Source organism: Canis lupus, chromosome 16, assembly GCF_011100685.1.
Source record: "Canis lupus familiaris isolate Mischka breed German Shepherd chromosome 16, alternate assembly UU_Cfam_GSD_1.0, whole genome shotgun sequence".
Classification (NCBI taxonomy): Eukaryota; Metazoa; Chordata; class Mammalia; order Carnivora; family Canidae; genus Canis; species Canis lupus.
The window spans coordinates 35,866,625-35,886,233 of record NC_049237.1 but is presented as its reverse complement, the minus strand read 5'-3'; the positions used below and the strand labels follow the sequence as shown (position 1 = coordinate 35,886,233).

The 19,609-nt window shown below is 40.4% G+C and overlaps 1 long non-coding RNA gene across 1 annotated transcript in view; it reads right to left on the bottom strand.

Annotated features, from left to right (window-relative positions):
- Window positions 1-5,647: 5,647 nt before the first annotated feature.
- LOC111090309 overlaps window positions 5,648-19,609 on the bottom strand; it is a 72,319-nt gene continuing 58,357 nt past the window's right edge. The window contains exon 4 of the long non-coding RNA XR_005371540.1: window positions 5,648-6,954. This is a non-coding gene — a long non-coding RNA (uncharacterized LOC111090309). The remainder of the gene's footprint in view (window positions 6,955-19,609) is intronic.

The following is a 19,609-nucleotide window of genomic DNA, read 5'->3' as shown; positions in this document are numbered from 1 at the left end:
ACGGATGATTGCACATTTTTCTGGTGTCCAGTTACTCATTCTGGCTCCTTGATAGTTGAGATACAGTAAGTCCTCCTTGGTTTGGTGAAAGATCTGCTTCTCCTGGTGAGCTTTTTTTTTTTTTGTAAAGGAAGGACAAAGGGCATTGATGAATGATTCCCTGGAGAAATAAGGCAGTGGGGGCAGTTTGCCCATAATCACGATTCTTAAAGCAGGATGACCCTCACGGGAGAAGCAGGGTGCTCCCCACCCTGAACAAGAGCCTCTGGATCCAGCCCCTGCCTCTATACACCTGCTTCGGGGCTTGGCGGACGGGTGATCTGCTCTTCCTACCCCGTCCTCTGCTATTGCCACCTCTCGCTGGACTATTTTATTTTTATCTGTACAAACCATAAACTCCAACAGAATAAGTACTGTGTCTATTTTTTTTTTTCTTTTCCTCCTCAGAACCTAGGTCTGTGCCTCTGATACTCAATGAACGACAGCTGGATGGAGTGAATGAATATCAAGAATTTATCTCCAATTTCAACTACAGGGAAGAAAGAGAAGTATTTTAAAGGCCAGAGATACAGGGATATACAGTGTACCCTGGATACTACACAAGGATTGATTGCTTTTAAGTTTTTTCTTAGAAAGCTCCCTCGGGCTGCAGTGTAGCAACATAGAATCTCTCTCAACACAGAGTTTGGGGCTGAAAATCCAAACAATACACACAGAAAAAAACGGGTGACAAGATGAATGCTATAACTTGGTAATTTCTAGGTCACTTGCAAATGATTACCGTTAATAATTACAAGCTTTTATTGGGCCCTTTCTATTTTCAGAGTGCTTTATAATCATTCACTGGTTATTCCTCACCACGGCACTATGAGGTAGATCATCGTTATTATCACATTACAGATGCACTAAGGATGTCAAGTTGGATTTAATTGATCCACGAACGTAGCTATTTTTAGTGCTTCATTTGCCCCGCTGCTTTCAGGTCTTAAACATCTATTGATGCTGTCTAGAGGGCGATCCTGCTAAAGTGCAATTTGAGAAGGAAACATTGCAGGAAACGACTGAGAAGCACAGAAGCAGAGTAGGTACTAAATTTCTGAAAGGTTAAGAGATGCCGGAGAGCAGATCCAATGTATTCTAGAAGTACATACATTAGCCACTGACTATGTTCTTAAAAACTACTTTTCTCCTAAGGTTACCGCCGCCTTGAAAATATGGATTTAGTTTAACATGTAGAGGTTCGAAAGCAATTTAGACAATCTGGCCTCACACTGCTGAGCCAGGTTTCCCCTCAGTGATAGATCTGAATCGCAGAACCAAATTATTTTGTGCATATGGGAGCTACACATGATCGGATGTTCAGTCCAAGAACTAAAGCAAGTATGGCCACATGTTGCAAACCGTATGACCCAAGAAGGCTGGTGAATCTGTGGAGCGGCACGTCAGCCATGGAAAGGATCTGTCTCCCTATGCAAAGAGAGTGTCTTAGCTGCCTGGCTATGGGATGGTTTTCCTTCCTCTCTCCATTCTCTGGCTTTCCATCTGCCCATCTGTGGGGCTTTCTCAACAAGCACAGAGATTGTCCCTGTTGTAGGTTGAATTATATTCCTCAAAAAAGACATGTTGAGTCCTAACCCCAGTACCTCAGAATATGACCTTCTTTGGAAATGGTGTCTTTGCAGTGGTAGTTAGTTTAGAATGAGGTCATAATATGACACTACATCAAACATGACTAGTGTCCTTAAAAAGGAGAAAATTGAGGGGTGCCTGGGTGGCACAGTTGGTTAAGTGTGTGACTCTGGATTTCAGCTCAGATCACGATCTCAGGGTCATGAAATTGGGTCCTGCATCGGGCTCCACACTGGGCATGGAGCCTGCTTAAGATTCTCTCTCTCATCCTCTCCCTCTGCCTCTGCTCCACTCTCTAAAAAGGGGGTATGGGTTGAATACAGAGACAGACATACAAAGAGGGAAGATGGCCATGCAAGGATGTAACACTGGAGTGATACAACTGTAAGTCAAGGAACACCAAAGATTGCTGGCAAACTACCAGAAGCTAGGAAGGGGCAAGGAAGGATCCTTTCCCTATAGGTTTCAATGGAAGAGCTATCCTGTCGACACTTTGATGTCAGACTTCTAGCCTCCAGAACTGTGAGACAATACATTTCTGTTGTTGTAAACCACACAGTTTCTGGTTAGTTGTGGCAGGCTTAGAAAACTAATACAGTTCTTTTTTCTTTTTTTTCAAAGATTTTTTAATTTATTTAATCATGAGAGACACAGAGAGGCAGAGACACAGGCAGAGGGAGAAGCAGGCTTCTCTGCAGGAAGCCTGATGCAGGACTCGATCCCAGGACTCCAGATCATGACCTGAGCCAAAGGTAGATACTCAACCACTGAGCCACCCAGGTGTCTGAAATTAAAACAGTACTATTTTTATTTATTTATTTTTTATTGTAGTTCAATTTGCGAACATATAGCATAACACCCAGTGCTCATCCCATCAAGTGCCCCACTCAGTGCCCATCACCCAGTCATCCCCACCCCCTGCCCACCTCCCTTTCTACCACCCCTTGTTCATAAAACAGTACTATTAATATTAATAGATTAACCTCAAAAGGAGATGAAAAATGACAGATTGTCCAAAGCCGCTGCCCAATAATAAATTCTACTAGTGTTTTGTCACTTCCTACTATGTAGAAACTAGTGTGCAAAAGAAGATCCCCATCACCTAGACCACGAGGCGATAATTTGAATTGTTACATTAATGATTATAATTGTGGCCACAGGTCTACACATGGAAGCTGCCCTCTAAAAAAAAAATATTTTCATATTAACAAGCTATATCCCTATTTTGTTACAGGACCTTCATTGGAAAACACATGCTTTTGGTCACACAAAACACAATAGGGAAAAAGGTGTAGGATAACACAAGACACTATAAAGAAAGTGTTTTTTTTTTTATTTATTTTTTATTGGTGTTCAATTTACTAACATACAGAATAACCCCCAGTGCCGTCACCCATTCACTCCCACCCCCCGCCCTCCTCCCCTTCTACCACCCCTAGTTCGTTTCCCAGAGTTAGCAGTCTTTACGTTCTGTCTCCCTTTCTGATATTTCCCACACATTTCTTCTCCCTTCCCTTATATTCCCTTTCACTATTATTTATATTCCCCAAATGAATGAGAACATATAATGTTTGTCCTTCTCCGACTGACTTACTTCACTCAGCAAAGAAAGTGTTTTTAAATGCGTATCTTACTAGTATCCACCACAAGCAATTTTTTAAAACACAGTGAATTAAATCCAAATAAGAAGATGTGAAATAACAAAGAGGGGAGATTAATGAAATCGAAAGTATAAAGCAAAGAAAAATCAATAATGCTAAAAGTTAGTTCTTGGAAACATATTAAAGGTAATAGATATTTAGCATAACTGATATGAAAAAGAGAGATAAGACACAAATTATGAATAGTGGAAATTTAAAAAGGACATCACTGTAGATTAAACAGATGTTAAAAGCTGATAAGATGGGACGCCTGGCTGGCTCAGTCAGTGGAGCATAGGACTCTTGATCTTTGGGTCATGAGTTCAAGCACCATGTAGGGTATAGAGATTATAAATAAATAAACTTTTTAAAAAGCTGGTAAGATAATATGAATAACATTATGTCAACACATTTACAATTTAGACAAGATGTATACATCCAAAGAAAAACATGATTTAATACACTGACAGAATGTTACATTTAAAATTTCAAACCTGGGTGGCTCAATGGTTGAGCATCTGCCTTTGTCTCAGGTCATGATCCCTAGCTGCTGGGATTGAGTCCTGCATTGGACTAATAAAATCTAAGATTTTATTTATTTATTCATCAGAGACACAGAGAAAGGCAGAGACACAGGCAGAGGGAGAAGCAGGCTTCATGTGGGGAGCCTGATGTGGGACTCGATCCCGGTACTCCAGGATCACTCCCTGAGCCGAAGGCAGATGCTCAGCTGCTGAGCCACCCAGGCGTCCTTTTTTTTTTTTTTTTTAATATTTTATTTATTTATTCATGAGAGACACAGAGAAAGAGAGAGAGAGGCAGAGACACAGGCAGAGGGAGAAGCAGGCTCCATGCAGGGAACCTGACGGGGGACTCGATCCCGGTTCTCCAGGATCATGCCCTGGGCTGAAGACTGCGCTAAACCGCTGAGCTACCCAGGCTGCCCAATAAATAAAATCTCTAAAAAAAAAAAATAAAGAAAAATAAAATTTCAAACATGTATCTATTAAAGAAATTGAACCTGCAATTTAAAACTCTCTCACCATGTTAAATATTATATGCCCCCCCCCTAGTTAATTCATCTAAACATACTTAAAGAAGGGATGATACCAGTCTTAACACAGTCTTCCACAGAACCTAAGAGTAGAAACACTTCTTACTCATTTTATGAGGCCAAGATAACCTAACAGTGACATTTCAAGAAAGGAAAATTATAGGGTAGTATCTCTCAGGAGAACAGATGCTAAAATCCTAAACAATATGTTAGCCTAGAACTCTTCATAGAAAACTATAAATCATTTTTTATGATAATTAAAGGAGTCCTCAATAAATGAATAAACCATATGCACCCTTGGAAAATTTGATATTATAAAAATGTAAATTCTTTCACAAATAGTTATTTAGATCCGACGAAATACCAGTCAAATCCCAGAAGATTTATTTTTGTGAAAATTTACAAACTGACTCTAAAGTTTATAGGAAAAATGCAGATAATGTGGAACAACCAAGACCAAGTGAAAGAACAAAGCCGAAGGATCTGTACTACCAAATGCCACAACTTAGTGTCCCTAGTAATTAAGACAGGGTGTTGTTGGCACAGGATAGGGAAACAGACTAGTGGAACTGACCAGAGAATCCAGAAGTAGATTCACAACAAATGTAACTCCCTGACTTATGTTAGAGGTGGCTTTGCCGTGTAAAGGGGAAATGATGGATTTTTCAGTAAATTGGGTCAAACAGAATATCCATATGCGAAAGCCATGGTTTGATTCTCGCCTTACATCGAAAGCAAAAATCAAGTCTAGAAGATTTCTGACTTGGATCTCGAGATGGGGGAATATCTTGATAAACTTATGGCAAGCAGATTTCTCAACAGGGCACAAAAAGCACTGACCTTAAAGAAAGAAAAATGAAACTAGTAGATGTCATTAAAATTAATAACTTGTATCTCTCAGAACATAACACTGGGAGTGAAAAGGCAAGAATGGGACAAATATACACATGTGCATGTGTACCAAATTCCCTATATTGAGGGTATATAACTCCTAATAGATAAATGAATCCTAAAATCAATAGAAAAAAATGAGCAAAGGATTTGAATAAACAGTTCTCAAAAGAAAAAACAAAATGGCTAATAAACATGAAAAGTTTCTCAATATCAGTTGTCGCTAGGAAACAAATTAAAACCACAAGGTGATATCACTACACATCCACCAACACGGATAATATGAGAAAGAACCACAATATCAAGTGTTGGCATGAAGGAAAACCCATTCATTGCCCCCTGGGAATATAAATTGGCACAACTATTTTAGTAAATTGCTTGGTTGTATCTACTATGGCTCGGGATATTCATACCCCTGTGGCCCAGTAACTTTATTCCAAGATAGACATCCTACAGTAATGCGTGCACACAGTTACCAAAACACACATACAATAATGTTTAGAGCAGCACTATTCTTAACAGCTGCACAGTAAGAGTAATCTAATGTCCGTCCGAGTAAAAAGCATAAATTGGAAGAGATGCAGCAATGAGAATAGCCAGTAACTGTGACATTGACCCAGATAAAATTCACAAACACATATTGAGCAAAATAAGCCAGATTACAAGAGTTCTTCCTGTACGATTCCATGTCTACAGAGTTGAAAAAACGAGAAAAACGACTCACAGGTGATAGAAGGCAGGGGGGCAGGAAGTGAGTAGGAAAGGATCTGGAGAGGCTCAGGGGCGATGCAGGTGATCGTCTATTTTTTGATTTGAGTGACAGTGACAGTGGTATGTTCTTGTTGAAAACTGATCAAGCAACACACTTAATGGTGTGTGCACTCATTCATGTATTTCAATACTAGGTTTAGTTGAAATGTACATATCCTGTTGATGGTAGGTCCTTTTTAAAAAAAAAAAAAAAAGATTTATTTATTTATTCATGAGAGACACAGACAGAGAGAGGCAGAGACATAGGAAGAGGGAGAAGCAGGCTCCATGCAGGGAGCCCGATGTGGGACTCAATCCTGGACCCTGGGATCAGGCCCTGAGCCGAAGGCAGACGCTCAACCAAGTGGTGTCCTTGTTGATGTAGGTCTTACAAAACCACACAATTTTACAGTCTGATGAATTCTTAAATTTGAATGACCGACCCATCCTTAATGAGGAGGTGACTAGAAATATGGCTGGGGTGGGGGTGAATTCAGGCCACACTATGACATCTTTCCAACGCAGTGCCAAGGGCTTGAGAATTTATTCAGTAGATCAGACATGGTTACCGGAGATCGATTGAGGCAATAGGACTAGATCCGTATTAATAGAAAAGTTCCTATGGTGACATATGAAATAAATTGAAAATAAGGAGAGGAGACACAGGAAAATAGTTAAGACATTGTCAAAATATTGAGAAAAAAAAAGTTTGAGACGGCAAAGCATTCGAACATGTGTTTTGCCCCTGCCCATCCCTGTCTGCTTCTTTATGTGGATCTGTTGAGTAAACAAGTATGGATTCTGAAAACAGTGCTTATGCCCGGAAAGTCACCATCCTTCCATCCTAGGAGCATCTTCAGCGTTGATGGCTGGGGGGAGAGGGGCAAGCCTCTGAAGGAACCGCTGTCAAAGCATTTTTATTCTGACGACCACTGGGTGCTAGTTCTTGTCATGCTTCATATCTCAGGGCACATTCAAGCATGGAATTTCCTGTGGAGTTAAAAGAGAAGTTATGTTATCTGTTGAAAAATCACAGGACAGAAACTATAAGCAGCACAGATCTGAAGATGGCAAAGGTGGATCAGCCCTTTTTTATACCAGCTTCTTTACTTGGACAATGTGGTCAGATGGTAAGCCAGATTGAAAATACTAAACAATAACAGGAAGTGAGTATAGGGAATGCTTTAGCTGGTTTATGGTTTTATACGTTAATGAGAATGTTCCTCCATTCCTATGGACACAAATTCTCCCCCATCCCCTAGTTTTGTTTTTGTTTTTTTTTTTAAGATTTTTTATTTATTCATTCATGATAGACATAGAGAGAGAGAGAGAGTGAGAGGCAGAGACACAGGCAGAGGGAGAAGCAGGCTCCATGCACCGGGAGCCCCACGCGGGACTCGATCCTGGGACTCCAGGATCGCGCCCTGGGCCAAAGGCAGGCGCCAAACCGCTGAGCCACCCAGGGATCCCTCCCCTAGGTTTTAAATAAGGTATACATTCACAGGATCCAGCAAAGAGACAAGAAAACCTCCCCCACCCCTCACCTTTTGTCTCTTTCTATATATAGTATATGAGACGGAGGTATATGAGAAAAGAGTTGGGCAGCCCGGGTGGCTCAGCAGTTTAGCGCCGCCTTCAGCCCAGGGTGCGATCCTGGAGACCCGGGATGGGGTCGCACGTCGGGCTCCCTGCATGGAGCCTGCTTCTCTGCCTGTGTCTCTGCCTCTCTCTCTCTGTGTCTCTCATGAATAAATAAATAAAATCTGTAAAAAGAAAAGAGGTAACCCAGTAGGCCTGAACTTCTATCCTTGGAAAGGCCTGCTGCAGGCTTAGCCCTTGGCTGGCATCTGGGAATTTATGTTTCAGGAGTGTTCTCAACATTAAATGAGTGGAGTGGCTCATTGTGCCTCAGCTGTACAAACAATATGGCATATACTTGTATGAGTCAGGGAATCTATAGAGAAACAATAGCAATAGAATATATGTGTGTGTGTGTGTGTGTGTGTGTATGTGTGTGTGTGTATTTATATATGTGGGATATATGTATGAAATATATACATGACGTATGACATGAGATATGATAGAGACAGAGAAAAAGAGAGAAGAAAGATTTATTTTAAGGAATTGGCTCACATGATTATGGAAGCTGGCAAGTCCAAAATTTGCAGATCTATAGGGTGGACCATCAGTATTGAGATCCTGGAAGAACTAATGTTGCACTTCAAGTCCAAAGGCCATTTGCTGGCAGAATTTCTTTTTGCTTGGGAGGGGTCAGTCTTTTGTTTTTGTCCTGACCTTCAACTGATTGGACAAGGCCCACCAACATTATGGGGAATAATCTGCTTTACTCAAAGTCCACCAATTTAAATGTAAATCTCATCCAAAACACCCTCACAGAAACATCAAATCTTTGACCAAATATCTGGGCACTGTGGCCGAGTCACATTGACACATAAAATTAATCATCACAGTGCCGAACACCTGCTTTCCTTCTGGCAGGAAAGTCTTGATATAAGGTACATGCCAACCAAAGTTGGCCTCTGTGATCACCTCTCAATAAAGCTTTGGGCAATAAGTCTCTAATGAGCTTCCTTGATAGACAACATTTTACAAATGTTGTCATGACTTATTGTTGGAGGAATTAAGTGCATTCTGCACAAATCCACTGGGAGAGGACCCTTGAAAACCTGCATCTGGTCTCCCCCAGACTTCATCTGACATGCCTTTTCCCTGGGCTAATTGTGCTTTACATCTTTTTGCTGTAATAAATCATAGTTGTCAGTGTGGCTAGATGTTGAATCCTGTGAATCTCCCTAGTGAATCATCAAACCTGGGAGTGATCTTGGGGACCCCAACCCAGGATACTACAAGAGCCCATCTCATTTTAGTCTCTTCTTGAAATGTATGAAAAGACATGACACAAGTAAATCACATGTTGTATCAAAATGACATTATAATGAATGGCATAAAAATAGCTCAAGAGGAACTAGTGATTATATAGTACTCTAGAAATATGAAGTGCTACATAAATACTAAGTAACAATAATAAGACAAATTATACTTTTCCATTAATTCCAAAGGACAGATCCACAGATTTTCACAGAAAATAAACTTAATTATCTATGTCCAGCAAGAACTGTTATAAACCTTTTAAATAGTCCTAGAATAATTTTAGTCAGAAGGATAAGTGCAGAGATCCATTAACCAAAGGGAAAAATGTTTGGGGACTATTGAATGAAATTACAAGCCTAATAGGTTTTGAAATCAGTTTATTAGAATTATAGGGAAATATTTCATATATAATGATCTCTGGGCTTTGCTAAATATTCACACTAATTAACTTCTCAAATTCAATAAAAGTGTAGGAAATTTACCTATGTTCAGTACTTGACAAATAAATCATGGTAATTACATATTCACATCGCCAATGATAATTCTTCCAACTCAGTCTAATAATCAAGTGTTCTTCAAGATAATTATTCTTTCTTTAAAAAAAGCCATGTGTATAAAATGACTCATACTGATCAGGAGTTTTGAGGCTCCATACTGATATCCAAACAAGAGTTTCCTAAATCTTCAGGTCAGTAGTAACATCCTGTCCAGTTTTAGGAAGATATGTATTTTCCGGGTGTTATAATATCCAGATATAATCTTTGGGAGTTTGAAGGTGTTAGGTGACATAGTCATGGGATTTTTTCATTTCAGGTCTGCCTTGACTCTCACTGTTGCTGAATGGGTAACAAGAGAATATATCAAAATCCCCCAGAAATTTCACATAAGATTAATTATCAAAAGCTTGATACCTAAGAAATTATTAAAACCATGTACCACGCAAATTTTATCCAATTTCAGTATCACAAATGAGGCTAGGATTTAATCGTTTGACATACATAATCTAATCTAAAACAGTGATTCAGCATCACCTGGAAACTTGGTTAAAATGCAGATTATCCAACAACAGTAAAAAACTCAAAATGCAGATTATCCAACAACAGTAAAAAACCCAAACAACCTAAACAACACAATTCAAAAATGGGCATAGGATTTGCATTGACATTTCTCAAAAAATATGTATACATACATATTTTATATATAGTATGTAAAATGTTTTATATATATTATACGTATTTTTATATATTGTATGGCTAATAAGCACATGAAAAGGTATTCACCATCACCAGCTATAGGGTAAGTACCTGACATTAGGCCTTGATGGCTGAGGTATCCATTTCAAAAGGTCCCATCTTTTTTATTTATTTATTTATTTATTTATTTATTTATTTATTTATTTATTTATTTATTTAAGAGAGAGAAAGAGGAAGATAGGTGAGGAGGGGCAGAGGGAGAAAGAGAGAGAATCTCAAGCAGACTGCCTGCTGAGGGCATAACCAAATGCGGGGCTTGATTTCAAGACCCTGAGATAATGACCTGAGCCAAAACCAAGAGTCAGACACTCAACTGACTGTGCCACCCAGGCACCCCTCAAAAGACACTCATCTTAAATAAACATATTGACAGGTATAGGACACAGTTACTAGCAAACTAACCAGATAAAGAACTAGGCCACATCTTCCCACAAGTTCCCCTTTTAGAAAGCTCTGGCAACTCAGATCACTGACCACTTGAATGACCCCTACTTCTCCCTTCCTATGCTCTGATTCCTGCTCTTATGTTTTAAATTTGCTAATAAAGAGTGAACCCAAGAAACCCTGAGGCACCCAAACCTTCCACCCTAATAAAGGCAGACCCAGGTCTATGTTCCTTCTCTCTCCCTTTTCTGGTAATCTTGCTGGGTAGCCCTTAGGGCATGCCCTGTATCCTCCAGGATTATGGGTAATAAACATTGTTCCTTGAAGCTCCCTGCTGGTTTTTGCTGACATGTGTCCTGTGATCATGGTATGAACCATAAGAGCCAGCCCACCATAAGTAGAGGCCCAGAGGGGAAATGTCTGTGGGGCTCCCAGAAAGTATGATACTTGCCCAAACAAGTGCTTGCAGGCATGGCTGATGGGGGGTACTACTGTAATAGGATCAAGACCCACGGAACACTAACCACTAGGGGAATGCACATCAAAACCATAGTGAGACACTACCTCACATTCATTAGAATGAAAATTGCTTTTATTATTTTTTTTAAAAGGAAAAGAGCAAATATGACAATGATGTGGAGAAATTGGAACCCTGGTGCATTGCTGGTGGGATTATATATAAAATGGGACAGTTCCTCAAAAAGTTCAATGGAATTACTGTGATCCAGCAATTCCATTTCTATGTGTCTATCCAAAAAGAATTGAAAGCAGAAAACCAACTCGGTACTTGTATGCAAGTGTTCATAGCAGGCTTACAATAGCCAAAACGTAGAAATGACCTACATGCCCATCAACAGATGAGTGGATTAAATAAAATATGGTATATATCTACACTGGAATATTATTCGGTCTTAAAAAGGAAGGGAATCCTGACACAGGCTACAACACGAATGAACCAAGACTATTATGCTAAATGAAATAAGCCAGAGAGGAAAGGACAAATAGTGTAAAACTCCACTTGTATGAGGTTCCTAGGACAGGCAAATTTGTGAGGACAGGAAGTAGAATAGAGGTGACCAGGGGGAGGGTTGGGGGGTAGTGATGAGTTATGGGGAGTTGTTATTTAATAGATACAGAATTTCTGTTAAGGATGGCAAAGAAGCTTGGCAATCAATAGTGGTGATAGTTGCCTAATATCATAAAAGTTCTTAATGCCATCAATGAATAAAATCACAAATTTTGTTATGTACATTTTACCATAATTTTAAAAATCAAGTAAAAGAAATGCAAACTCTTGGGCCCCATCCCAGAACTACTGAATCAGAAACTCTGAAGATGGGGGCTAGCCATCTCTGTTTTTCTTTTTTTAAGATTTTTTTTTAAGATTCTATTTATTTATTCATCAGAGACAGAGAGAGAGAGAGAGAGAGAGAGAGAGGCAGAGAGAGAAGCAGGCTCCATGCAGGGAGCCCGATGTGGGACTTGATCCCAGGTCTCCAGGATCACACCCTGGGCAGAAGGCGGTGCTAAACTGCCAAGCCACCCAGGGATCCCCTTTTTAAAAGATTTTTATTTTATTTATTAATGACAGACACACACACACACACACACAGAGGCAGAGACACAGGCAAAGGGAGAAGCAGGCTCCACGGAGGAAGCCCGAAGTGGGACTTGATCCCTGGTCTCCAGGATCATACCCCAGGCAGAAGGCGGCGCCAAAGCGCTGGGCCATGGGGGCTGCCCCCATCTCTGCTTTAATAAGCCCACCAGGTGATTCTGATGCATTCTAGAATTTGAGAACCACTGATTCAAAGAAATCTGAAGTTAGTGTCAGAGTTACAATAATATAGGCAGATAAAATCTCTACAGAAATGCAGATTCTGTAGAGAATGCAGAATTCCAGGGTCCTGAGATCAAGCCCCGCATTGGGCTCCCTAATCACTGGGCAGTCTCCTTTTCCCTCTCCCTCTGCAACTCCCCCTGCTTCTGCTCTCTCTCAATTAAATAAATAAATAAAAAAAAAAGAAATTCAGACTGCATCTGTACCCTTATTGCTTTTTGTTAGTTGTGCCTTTGAGATACAAAGACCCAGCCAATACTTTATGTATATGGTAGGGGTAAGGCGGGGAGAGAAGCTGAAGGAAATTTCACCTTAGTAAATTTTGTGTAGTTTCAGATAAACAAGGATACCAAAAATGGCACTATTTAGGTGGTTTCTTTGAAGGATCAAAGTACATGCCCATAAAGTGTCTGACAAACTCCCTTCATAGCTAAGACTTGCCCAATAAAGGTGCTAGTTACCTTTATGAGCAGTTTTTGATTTTTAAAAATTTATTTTATTCATTTTTTTAAAGATTTTATTTGGGAGAAAAAGAGCATGTGTGCACAAGGAGGTAGGAGGGGTGGTGGTGGCAGGGGTAAAGGGAGAAGTGGGCTCCCTGCTCAGCAGGGCTTGATGTGGGGCTTGATCCCAGGACCCCAAGATGAAGACCTGAGCTAAGGGCAGACACTTAACCGACTGAACCACCCAGGCACGCCTCCGAGCAGTTTTAAAAATAAGCTTAATTAAACTCACATATTTTATCAGTTAGGATCTGCTGTGAGTCTTTCAGATGAAGGGAATTTAATAAGGGGAATCAAGTGCAAAGATAATGGAAGGACAGAGAAAATAAGCAGGACATAATGAAGCACCCCTATAATTAGAAAATCATTTACCTCTCCTGAGACTAGAGGTTCAAGAGGAGGTGATAGTGCCAAAACCTAGATGCCCAGGGGGATCTGGCTCCAGTAAAGAAAGGGCTGTCTGGCAGGAGATGGAGCCATGGAGGCCACAGCCCAGGGATGCCATAGGAAGCTTAGAGAGGTAGAGAAGTATGCTAGCTTCTCCCTTCCTCCCCCTCTGCTATAAATGTCTCCCACTGATTGAGCCCAATGGGGGGCTAAAGAGCAAGGAAACCTGGGAAATGTTCCATGTGGCACAGTACAGAGCAAGGGAAGTGACTGATCTGAGATCACCCTGGCAGTCAGTGGCCAAATATGGTGTGAATAAGAAAGATGTACCTCTTTCTTTTCTTTCCTTTTTTTTTTTTTTTTTAGATTTTTATTTATTTATTCATGAGAGACACACAGAGAGAGAGACAGACAGACAGACAGACACAGGCAGAGGGAGAACAGGCTCCATGCAGGGACCCCGATGTGGGACTCAATCTCGGGACTCCAGGATCATGCCCTGGGCCGAAGGCCGGCGCTCAACCACTGAGCCACCCAGGGATCCCCCACGTACCTCTTTCTACTGGAAGGAGTACCATACTCAGAACCAAAATATTTGAATTTGGGGCCAGCTTTATCGTGTATGATTTGAAAGAAATTGAACAAGTCAGTTCAGCTTTAGGTTCTTATCTATAAACAAGTGGTAACTATGTGATCAACCTCCCAAGTTTGTTGCAGTTATCAAGTGGAAGGATGCATGGGCACATGCTTGGCAACTGTGAGCCATCGTAAGAATACAGTGGCATTATTTGCTAAGGGTGGAGCCAATGCTCTAAGGAAAGTTTCATCCCCTCTGAGAAAGTAGAATTAAGGCACTACCATCAACCATTCAAAGAACCAGAATACCTCTTCCTATCCATCTCGTTCATCATCACTCCACCCCACTTCAAAACCTGACTTAGGAAAGCCAGGGTGGTTTAACAATGGGGTAAGTCAAGCACGAAGGATTCTTCAATTCTGTCTTAAAAAAATCATTGGCTGGAGATTTGGGGAAATGGTTTCTGAACTGGTATCCTCATGCCTGGGCTCAAGAGGTGGACCACTGCTATATGACATGACAGGTTAACTATTTTCACAGCTATAAAATTCGGAGTTTAGGCAACATTATGCCTAAAATTACTTTCAGTTGTAACATTCCACGTCTCTCCGGTGAATAGTACAATTTATTTTTTATTTAGAAAAGCTTTACCATGAATGGAACAAAGCCCCCAAGACTGTAAGATACAGATCCTTATGACATTTGCCTCTTGCTGCTCAAATGACTACTTCTGATAACATTAGTATGGAAATATGTCAAGAGGGAAGATAGCTGACATCGTTTCTGTTAACATCTTTATGTATTTTACTGTTTTATTTTTCAAATTGAATAGTTATACCCCAGCCCATCAGCAAGTGGTGATTCCTAATCAGGGACCATCTTTGTAGGACTGCCAGGGCTTGGCTTCAGCGGGGATAGTGACTTCAGGAGGCCATATACCTGGAGACACCCAAGACAAACAGACCAGGACTTCTCGACATCAGAGAATAGTCGAAGTTGAGTCTGATCTTAACATTTCTGAGATCGTACTCGTTTAGCAGGCAGCAGCAGGCAGAGAGGAATGACTCATTAAAAGGCATAAGCAAACCTGGGAGTTCTAGAGGGTATTTAGAGAGGGGAAACTTAGGAAAAATGTGAACTTCTTAATCATTTTGCAAGCAAAAGGGTATAAATATGTGACCATATTTCATTATCACAGATGGGTAAGGTCAAGACTCTTACATTACAAAGGGAAATAATAGTGAGATGTGGTTGTCAGCAAGGTTTTTTTCAAGTATCCTCTTACACACACTTGCTTCCCATGGCACTTGCTTGTAATAAATCATCGTGGGAAGAGTCTCTGCAGCTGAATCAGTAGTATCTGAATATCCCTGGCAACCTAGAAGCCAGGCATTCTAAGGAAAGTAACATACCATAGGGAGAACCCAGACTTTCAAGTCAGACAAACTGAGGGTAGGAGGCTCTAAGTGAGTTTCACAGGGACTCCATAGGCTACCTTTGTTAGGGACACTGAGAAGCCTTTTAGTATACACCTGATAAATGAAGGCATCGATACCATTCTTACGATGTTATTGCAGTCCACAATTGGAAGTCCTTTTAGTAAGCTCTGACTTTCCAAGTATTTACATCTCTTTGGATTTTACATGATTGATTAGCATCCTGAGCTCTCTCAGTTGCTACCAAGAGCCACTGGGTTCCCTGTCTTAACTCATGTCCCTGGCACCCTGAAGCCTCTTCCTGCTCTAATGCTGCCCAGCCTTAGTAACTGACCTCTTGGGCTCTCTCCTCTACCTCTCCAGGTCTGAATAGTGATGATTATAAGTTTCCAATGTTAATCAAGGCTTAAAATATTAAGTCAGCCAAATCAATAAAAGCTCTGTATAATTAAAGTTAAGCACCTCTTTTTGTGCTTGAGAAAAGCCATAATGATGCCCTGGCTCTTTAGAAAGGGCTGGCTGAAGTCTAAAGATTTTCAATAAGTTGAAACTTTCAGAGAGATTTGGTTCTCAGAGAGCTGAAAGAAAAATGATAGAATGAATTTGAGAGTACTGTATTGGTGAGAATAGTAAAGATAATTACCCACATTAGCCATATCCCATCCATTTTCTTTGCTTTTTTCTAAAAAACTAGAAAGGGAATCCAATAAAACCAATCTGTGATAACAGAACAGATCCCTTTATGAAGTGTAAGTACACTTGAACTATAAATCCAAGACAATGCTGTAACTTCCAGCTGATGTTCAAATATTCTGTCCAAGTTAGGTGCTGAGATGACACACTTTAAAGATATGGATCACTAGCATTGATAAGCACTCCTCCTTAGGAGCCCTTGGGGTGGCATGGAGCTCTCCCAAGGAACTGTGGTATGATCCTGGACACTGTAGATATAGAGCACAACACCGAGTGCTACCTTTTATCTGGCTCTAGAAGCACAGGGGCTCTGGGCACCCAGGGGGCAGCTCCATCAACGCTTATAATCCCTATTAATACCACTCACCATCTTTAAGGAAATGTTGTGAATCAATGATGATACTTCATGAATACACACTGCACCTAATGGGGTGGTTAATATTTATTGAAAGTCTGTGACATTTTCAGTGTTGTGACAAATAACAGAACTATTATTATTGAATGTGTGATTCCATGGAGCTTTCAACATAGTAGAGTTATATGTATTTGCAACCCTCTGCATATGAGGACCCGTATGCAGGGATGATAATCAAAATATTTAACAACCTCTATGGCCCAGCTACCAACCAGTCAGATAGATGTCAGTCAACAATGGCTGATGCATCCCTACATCTGCTTATTGGCTGACCATCAGCCCTGTTTATGTGGGATTCTTTAGCATCTGAGTGCATTATAGGAAATCTACCATAGACTTATTGCCAGCCCCAAAACTCAAGGAAGACCAAATCATCTTGAGGTCTTTAACCTTAACTGTTGAAGACAGTTAATATGTCTGTGTCTACAGACCTAGATGCAGAATAGTCAAAAGAGGGTTGTAAGAAAGGACTGCAAGAATTTATCTTTAAGGCCCCTTATAGAATTCTGAATTTTTGAAAGGACAGGACCTCTTGTCAGAGAAAGAAGCCCCGTTGTAGCAACAATTCTGATCATATATACTTTAACTTAACATATATTTTGGGAGAACAATTTGAATGAAGAGATCATATTTTATTGCTAGAGAAATAACCCATTCTTCATCATGCAGAAGTCTAGGCCAGCATGGTAGTTTCCAGGATATGAGAGGATGGAGATCTGCTGATCTCCCATGGGACTAGTTTTTACTAGCACTCATTTCCTTCCTGAGCACTGAGCCAGATCCAGGGTCTGGAGGGCACAGCAGGAAACTGAAGAGAGCCCAGCTCATTCTTCCTGTGGCCTTATGTAGCAAGGACTGCTCACTCTTCTGTGATATCCATAATTATTCCTACTCAAAGTCAGCTTTGCATGTATATTTTATATAGTCCAGGTGTCAAGAAGGTAGAGAGAAGCAAACTCATCCATTGTGGAATACCATCCAGTACTGAAGCTGGTAGACAAATTGGAAAAGCCTGGAGTAAACAGTGTAGTCAAGGTGGTGGTAATATAGAAATCCATTCTGGACAAGATGTAGGTCCTACCTTCTCAAAAATTAAAGGACAGGTAAGATTAAATAACCCTCTCCCCAATCATAAAATTAAAAAAAAAAAAGGAATTTGTTTGAAAGTTAAAACTGCTCTCTCACCCAGCTTGAGCTTGTTTCAGAAGCCTTGTAATTGTTTGGATGAGACTCACCCACAAAATGGAAGGAAATGCCCTTTATTTAAAGTCAGCTGATTGTAGATGCTAAAAACATCCACAAAATGTCTTCATAGCAACACTAGATTATGTCTGATCAAATAACTCATATCTTAGCCTAGCCAAGTTGACACAGAAGATTATCACCATCCACCTTGTCAACTTGGCATCCATACACATCTCCTTAAACCATGCTTTACATCTCCAAATACAAACAATAAGAAAGTCATACTTCAGAATGGGCATGGGACCCAATTTGAGCCAATGAGATGCAGGGAGAAACAAAGAAAGTTTTGCCTTATCTGCTTTCCTTTCACCGGGAAAATAGAAGCAATCAAGAGTCTTTCTCAATCTCCTACCACCATATGTAGCCATTTATTGCATGTGTGTCCATCTACTCTGCCTTTTCTTTTGATACTAAGGATGAACTGTCAGTGATTGTCCTCTGGAGCTCAACTCTTTTTCCTATATAAGGACACATTGCCCCAACAATTCTCTGCTGTATCTCCTGCATCATGAATTCCCTTCTCTCCTGGATTCTTCTCAGCAGCAGAAAAATACACTTTATTCTTCCCATCTTAAAAACCATTCACTTAAGTGACTGCTAAGAAGTACAAGATTTCTTTTTGGGGTGCTGGAAATGTTCTAAAATTGATCGTGGTGATGTTTACACAATGCTGAATATACTATATACTAAAAACCACTGACGTGTACGCTTTATATGGGTGAATTGTATGTATGTGAAGCGCATCTCCATAGAGCTATTATTAAAAGAGAGGATGCTGGCAAATATATCTAAATATTCGAAATTGGGTTGAATAAGTCACAATGATATTTCAATTACTTTAACGGAAGAGCTGAAAATATTTGCAAACATTCTATAAAATGATATAAATAGCATCTATTCATTAATAAAAATATGATAAAGTAGAAAACAAAAATAGGAAATGAAAGTACATCTGTTAAAAAAGCCCTCTCTCGACATGCCTCCTTCCAGTTGCCACTTTATTCCTCCTCTTCCCTTTGCACCCAAAGGTTTTTTTTTGTTTGTTTGTTTGTTTGTTTTTTTAGACATGGAAAGGGAGAGGCAGAGACACAGGTAGAAGGAGAAACAGGCTCCATGCAGGGAGCCTGATGTGGGACTCAATCCCTGAGCCGAAAGCAGACGGTCCCTGCTGCTGAGCCACCCAGGTGTCCCTGCATCCAAAGTTTATTTTAAAAATTGCCTCTACTATTTTTTTTTTCAATCTCTCTTTTCCCACACTTCATTGAACCTACTCCATTCATGCTATCATCTCACCACTTCAATAAAACTGCACTTCAGGGGCACCAGCAACCTCCATGTAGTTATGTCTGACGGTCAGTTCTCAATCCTGAGCTTATTTGTTCTATCAATCATAGTTGACATTGTTTGTTTACTATTTCCTCTTTATTCTTGCTCCATAGCTACAATGGTGCTGTGTAACAATCTACCCCTAAACTCGGTAGTTGAAGGCATTGATTTTGCCCATTTACCTGTGGGTCACATGAGGGGTCTTCTAATCTAGACGTGGCTCAATGGGGGCTTGGCTCCAGGCAGCAGGATGGGTTCAGGTCTACAGAACAGGTCTCCAACCTTTCTTGGACCAGCAAACTCACCAGGTCATGCTTATCTCCTATGAGGGCAAGTAACATAGGAGGCCTGTAAGGTCTAGACTCAGAACTGGCACCTCCACCAACATTCTATTGGCCAAAGAAAATCATGTCTTTGAGCTCTAAATCAGAGGACCCATAAATATGTTCTATCTTTAGGGGGAATGCTTGCATTGTCGTATGGCAAAAAGCATGGACACAGGGAGGGGTGAAGAATGGGGATCTTTAATTTTATCTGCTATACTGTCCTTGAATCACTTTCTTCCTTGGTTTCTAGAATTCTACATTCTACTAGTTTTACTCTGTCCCTTTGGCTGCTCCTTCCCAGCAGTGGAACCAGAATGCCTCAAGGATCGATCTCTGGACTTTTTCTCTAGCTATATTGATTTCTTTGA